Genomic DNA, 7,567 nt, shown 5'->3' with positions numbered 1-7,567 from the left:
ATATTCTACATTGGCATGAAGACTGTAAGAGGTCAGCTCACCTCCATATAAATACCTACTATGAACAAAGTGCGTACCCAGTCTGAGAGGGTATAATAGGGAAAGGCCAAGAGATACCATTATGACTTTTGAAAAGACTTTGTTATATAATACAGCAATATGTATACAAATATCTAAATGAGCAAAATTTTAAATTATTGATATTATGAAATGATTTAATAATGGTTCATATAGGTAGTAGTTAATATTCATTTAGAACAGTGTCTGGGATATTATAAGGGCTATGTGAAAGTGTTTGTTGAAAGGAAAATACAAACAAAGGAAGGAAGGACAAACTATAGTATACTATCAAATGAGACAAGTGACCTAAGGATTATACCAAAACTAGGGAATATGGGGAATTTTTGAGCCAATTCTGTAAGGAATAGTAGGATTCTTTGAAGAGGTAGAAGAGAAAGCATTCCTGATCAAGAGTTAGAAAAAAAGTCTGTGTACACGTGTACATTAGGTTGTCTTATTCCACTAGAGCATATTTATTTGCTGCAGGGAGGAGGCAAAGGAGAGATAAAGGTTAATGACCTAGGAGACAGATGGGATCAATGATGGAGTGTGACTAGGGAAGAGGTAAGAGGTGATGGAATCTAGAACACAGTGAAAGGATCATTCTTAGACAAAAGACATGACATCTATTCCTCTGAAGCAGGAAGAAAGGAAGGAATAGAGATAGATGCAAATAAATTAATCTGCAGGGCCAGAGTTTGGGGGTAGAGGGATTTTTTTTTTTTGTATGATGGCTTCTATTTTCTCTTTGAAATAGGAAAGAGCTAAGGTTTTCTGATGATCTGGATGGGGATGGAGCACATAGTGGCGATGGTGAGTGAGTATTCATTAGAGCAATGAAAGCGTGGAATAACTGCTCAGGGAGAGAAAACTGAACAAAGACAAGAAGAAAAAAATATCGCTTGGAAACACTGGGGTCCTTTTGAGATTGGGAAGCATAACGGGCGGCAATGGGTATAGTCCTGTGACTCCCTTAGCCATCCTTTTCAGCCTAGAGGTAGGAGAGAAGAGGAGTGTGACTGCAGGATGGCTGCACAGTTGAGAGTGTCCAAAGAAAAGAACCTGGAAGGGTCAGAAGGTGGAGGGATTGAGGGAGTGAGCCATAAAAAGTCCAGGGGGTTGAGTTTTCAGGACAAAGTGTTTGCATCTTAGAGCCTATAAATGGAAGTGGCTTAGATAATCATCCACATTGATAAAAAATTAACTCAGCTTCTTAGTCCTCAAGGGATCTTGAGAAGTGACCTGGAGGTCAACATATGATGATAACATAGAAGGCTAGAAGGAGTTACCGAGAATCCAATGTACCTCAAAGAAGTAAAGGCACATTTAAACAAAGAGAGAGCGGAAAGAATGAAGAATATCTGCAGGGAACAGTGGAAAAATGGACAATGATATCCAAATATTTGAGCCCTAAAGTAACACGCTGTCATCAAATGAACATTTGAGAAGTGTATAAAGAAGGCAATTATTTTCAGGGAAGAGGTTGCCTTGAAGATTAGGTAGGTATTAGTTTAGCATTCTGGATTGGAATATGAATTACAGAATCATAAAACTGAGTCAAACTCAGGTAACAGAGCTGTGTGACCTTGAACAGCATAAATCTTTTGTGTCTACTTTTCGGAGTCCTCTTGTCCATAAGATGGAAATAATAACAGAACCTGGCCACTGTATGGATTATACACTACACTAATTTTCTTCTGCTTCATATATCTTTAATCCTTGGTTCCTTCACTGTTTTTTTTTCTCCCTGTTGGGATCTTAATGTTGAAGGGTTTTAGGGCTCAGATTTTATCCTGCTTCCTTTCACCCCCTCTTTCCTTCTTCCTTCTCTTCCTTTCCTTTGTCTTACTTTTTCTCTCATCAACCAGCCACATGGTTTTAAATACCACCCATATGCTAATGACTTCTACATTTCTCTCCAACACAGACCTTTCTCCAAAACTTCAGACCCATATATCCCGTGCCTATTAGACCTCTCCATTTGGATGGCTATTAAGATATCTCCAACTCAGCATGTCCAAAAATGAAGTCTTGATCTTCCCCCCAAATCTGCTTTGTCCATAGCCCACCCATGTCAGTGATGGCAACTTTATTCAGGTGCCAAGGCCAAAACTTTTGAAGTCACCTTGTTCTCTCAGAGAACATACCCATTTGGCTCTGCCTAAAAAGAATATCCTGAATCCAGCTACTTTTGTGGATACCATTTTGATTTGAGTTTACCCTCTACCCTGGTTCCAGCATTTCCCTTTCCAATTTTAGTCTGCCTTGAGTTTGTCAAAGAAATCTCTAAAACTCCAAGTTGGATCACATCATTCTTCTAACACTGCAATGGATTTCATTTCTCTTAAAAAAAACTAATGAAGTCCTTACAAAGGCTCTAAGCAATCCATATTCTCTTTATTTCTCTGGCCTCATCACCTTTTGTGGCTTTCCTGTTTCACCCTGCCAAAGGCTGTTGAGCTTTCTTATTCCTTGAATGAATCACTTACACTCTTGCTCTGGGGCATTGTGCTAACCATATTCTCTACCTAGAATGCTCTTCCTTCATATTTTCTTGTTGAACTTCCTTCCCTTTGAACCTTTTTAAAATCTTACCTTCTGAATGAAGCCTGTCCTGATCACCCATTTAACAAGGCAGTATGTATCAGCTGTCTTTCCCTCCCCCTGCCAGGCACTCCTAATCTCTTCTCCCTGCTTTCTTTTGCACTACTACCTCCTTACATTACTATAAAATTCATTAATTTGTTCAGTTTATTCTGTACCTTCCATGCAATGGACACTCATGTGAGCAGGTATATCTGTTTGCTTTCTTCACTGAGGTGCACTAAGAACCTAGTATGGTGTGTGGCAAGGGTAGGTACTCAATAAATATGTGTTAGGGGAAGAAAACAATAAGTAAATAAATGGATGACTAAAGAGCACTGTTTATATGCAGGTTATTATGCTAAGTATTCCATTAATGTTACTAATGTCATTGCTATTAATTTTTAGTTGGAGAAAATGAAGAATATACCCCGGGAAGGTCTGAAAGAATAAAAAAGAGGATATGAAAGAAAACTTTTAGGTTGACATAGACCGGTGAGAGGATTATGACCTTAAAATAAACTCTAGCAGTCTACTGGTTTCTTTGTAAGAGTTCTCTAGAAGAAGGTACCCTAGAGAGAATAGTTAGGAAATAATTTACCCAGGGATAATTATTGCTAACAGGAATGAGTCTTTTCCCACCCTGACTCACTCAACAGAGACTACTTTTAAGTAATTATCTTGGTTAAGTTTTATTAATCTTTTGGCACTGAACAAAATGGTGCACTTTATTGGAGAACACTGTTCACCACTGAGGTTTTAAAGCTCTTGGGGGAGCATTTGAATGGGAATAGAATTTGATAGCAGGATTGATTTAGGAGTGCTTGTTCACATTTCCCTTACTGTTTCTTTCCTTTCTTTCTTTTTAGAAAATATATCTTGAATGTTTGGGAAATTAGTGACTTTAAGAGAGAATTGAAAAATTTTAGTTCAGAGAACATGGGGTTTTTCTGATAACTTTGAGTGCGTTTATATGTGTTTTGAATTTTGATGCTTCATGTTCTCATACTGCCCATTGCTTTATTGAAATGGCTTAATTGCTATGTTAGACTGGAGAATTTTATGGTAGACCTAGGGATATTAGGTAGATTTTTAAAAAATTAAGTTAACATTTATATTACTGACATAGCTCATATTCATCATAGACAATGTTAAAAATGCAAAAAAAGGTACAAAGAAGAAAAAAATAGCCCTTATACTATCACCAGAGATAATTACTATTAGTCTCTTGGTATATAGTGACTATTTTACCTAGAGTTATTTCAAAAATTGAATATATTTCCCTTGGAACTTATTAGACATCAAAACTATCTCACAGTCCACAGGGCAGTGAATTCCTAACTCTGTTTTCATATGGACACCTCTGAGAATCTAATAAAAACTGTAGATTCCCTTCCCCCCAATTCCCATACGGTCATACACAAAAATTGTGTATTTATTTTTAGGAGTGTTATGAACAGTCTTAATCCTATAATGGCATATATATTCTAGGTTAAACTCCTTCATATAAAGCACAAGCCCCCTTTTCAAAAATTTGAAATCTGATAAATTGTTAAAAATTAAATGGTATTCCTATAATGCATGAATTTTTCAAGGGTAACTATGGTGAATATCTGTTTGTCTTCTCAGTAACCATTTTATACCTTTCTTCTGGTAACACTGCCCACTCTTATTGTTGGATATGTGAGGGTGGGCATGTGACCCAGGTGACACCTAGAAGAATATCTGACCTCAGAATGAATACTTAAAGGGTGACTTAAAATTAAACAGAGACTGACCTTTTTTTTCAAAGTGTGTAAGAATTTATGCATCTGAATGAATCATTTCTTTTCCTCTGAATTCCCCTTGGGAGAGTTCATTTCAATTATGATTATGTCCATGGTCCAAAATATTTTGAGTTCCCCTTCCAGAATTTCTTTTAAAGGAAGTTTATGATCCCTATAAGAAATTTACATTTTCAGAACTCTGGTTTAACAGAAACCCCCACCAAATGACATAAGTAAAAAAGGAACTTATTGACCCTCATAACTGGAAAGCATGGGGGTAGCTCAGTTTACAAACAGGTGGACAGAGAAACTCAAACAGTATAACCAGGAGCTAGTGTTTCTCTCCTTGACTCTGTGACCTCTTTCCTTTTTGTTGGCTTCATTCTCAGGTTCTTCCTGTATGGTGGAAAAAATGACTTACCTGAAGTCCCTCAGGAACAGGTAGCAGAGTTCTGTGACAGGCTGCATGCAAACATAAAACCATCTCTGAGGTGAGGGGAACTCAGTTGTTTTTTGGTTAGTTCTGAGGCATAGGCTTCCTCATGGAGTCTTAATTCTACCACCATGTATGGACCCGGAGTGGAGAAGAGAAAAACAGGGGACTATAGTTAGAAGAAGATCTGTTTATCTTTTCAGTAACCATTTTACCTTTCTTCTGGTAACACTGCCCACTCTTATTGTTGGATATGTGAGGGTGGGATTGTGACTCTAGGGTAAATATGAATCTTTTAAAGTCAAAACTTATTCATGATTCAAAATACCCAGTTTCTTCACCAGTCTTGACCTTTGATGATAACAAAGATAATAATTTAACACAACCAGAGGTAGTCAAAAAATGTGTTTCAGGTTGTAATGTCCATTTCAAGGGAGGTAGATATAAGAAAATACCACATAATTGCAGGGGTTATCTTCCTAATTTAAGTGAAATAGAAGAAATGAGGAGTAAGATAAATTATAAAATAGCATATAAACTACTATTTAGTTTTAGCCTATGTTCTTAAAGGACATCTCTTTGAAAAGAGATTATAAAATTCTCAAGGGGGAGTCTGAGACATTGAATTTTAAGCAAAATGCCAACCTAGTGAGTTTTAAATTTGGAAAAATATTCTAAAATATGAATTTTTGTGAGTTTTCCTGCAGACTCAAAAAATGTTTATGCAATCAGTGTTCTGGCTACAGTAGTCTATGGGATTAAACTTATGTTTCATGGAATTAATCTATCTTTCATTTGGTATATTTGTCTGTTGATCTAGCCCTTTCTGAGAACAGAGTGTGCTACAATTTAGATCTTGAGTATTCCACACAGGATGACTTGGTTAAAGACTTGGTTGCCATTCTGTGGCACTATTGGGAGGTGCTGGAACCTTTTAAAGGTGGAGCCTAGTGGAACAAAGTTAGGTCATTGGGGGTGTGCCCTTGGAGGGATGATGAGATCTTGGTCACTTTTTGTCTTCTTTGCTTCCCAGCTGCCATGAGGTAAGCAGCTTTGCTCTACAACATATTTCCTGCCATAATGTTTTGCCTCACTGCAGCCCAGAGGCAATGGGGCCAAGTCAAAATAAGCCTTTTTGCCTTTTAAGTTGAGTGTTTCCTGTAACTTGTCACAGTAATGGAAAGCTGACACAATGTGCTAAAACCTTTGCCTAAAGATACTGATTTATGTATTTGTCTCCTATTTTTACTCACTTAAAAATACATTTCAAGGCTACATATATACATGTACTCATAATTCTATCTGCTTAATACTATATAATTATTGGAGGGGTGTACTGGGGATTGAACTCAGGGGCACTTTACCACTGAATTACATCCCAAGCCCTTTTTATTTTTTATTTTGAGACAGGATCTTACTAAGTTGCTTAGGGCCTCACTAAGTTGCTGAGACTGGCCTCAAACTTGCAATCTTTCTGCCTTAGCCTCATGAGTTGCTGGGCTTAAAGGTGTGTGTCACCACACCTGGCTTATATTCCTTTTAATATATGATGTTGCTCTTTCCCATAAGACATTTTTTCACCTCCAGTTCTGTAACTTGAGTTTGTTTTAGTTCTTATTTTACTGATATATATTTTTCCATCCCATTATCATCAACATTTCTATATACTTTCTTTACTTGCTTTCTTTACCTCTTTAATCTTTATCTGGGGATTCACTGTCTTTTGATTTATGAATTTGATCCATTTATATTCATTGTACTTTTATTAATATTTGTATCTATAATACTGTGTTCTTGGTTTCTATTTACTTTTGTTCCTTTTCATTCATTTATTTATTCTTTTATGCACCCTATTTGGAAGATGAAAAAATTTTCTTCCGTTTTGAAAGCTATATATTCTGTTTTTATTCTTGTGGTATACTCCCAACTTAGTAAGATTTATATTAGTACTTATTTTTCCCAACAAAACAGTGAAAAATTTACTGACAATTATATATAATTATATATACTTTACTGATATATATCAGTATACTTTTTTTACTGAAAGTGAAAAGAACCTTAGCACATTTTAGCTTCTTTTACTTCTCTCTGGTATCTTCCCTCAAACCTCAGTATTATATTATGATTATTTAGAATTTTATCTTAGGTTTCCATAGATGTACTTTTATAGTTATTGCTTATTACATAACAATAAATTAAATTTTTGCCTCTTCTTATTTTCCACACTTCCTTATTTCCTCCTGGATTCACACTTTGTTGCATTGCAGTATACTCTTAAGATGTCTTTCAAAGAGAGCTTCTGTATGATAATTTGTTTGACCTCATAAACTTGTCTTGCTTTGTAATTTGTTTATTTGTTTTTTGGTAATGGTCTGCTTTTATTCTTTCCTCTTTCTATTTTGTATACCTACTAGAGGTTTCTTCTTTGTGGTTATCATAAGACTTACATAAAATATCTTATTACAGCCACGTGTGGTGGATCATACCTGTAATTCCAGTGCTCAGGAGGCTGAGGCAGGAGGATCACAAGTTCAAAGCTAGCCTGAATAGCTTAGCAAGGCCCTAAGCAACTTAGTGAGAACTTGTTTCAAAATAAAAAATAAAAAAGGACTGGGGATGTAGCTTAGTGTTTAAGTGCCCCTGGGTTCAATCCCTGATAAGAAAACTCTTATTATAAAAGCATCATGTTAAACTGGTAACAACTTATTTTATACAAAAACTTTGC

The sequence above is a fragment of the Marmota flaviventris genome, chromosome 3 (genome assembly GCF_047511675.1).
Source record: "Marmota flaviventris isolate mMarFla1 chromosome 3, mMarFla1.hap1, whole genome shotgun sequence".
In the NCBI taxonomy this organism is placed as follows: Eukaryota; Metazoa; Chordata; class Mammalia; order Rodentia; family Sciuridae; genus Marmota; species Marmota flaviventris.
The sequence above is the reverse complement of the archived record's forward strand: the minus strand, read 5'-3'. Positions refer to the sequence as shown.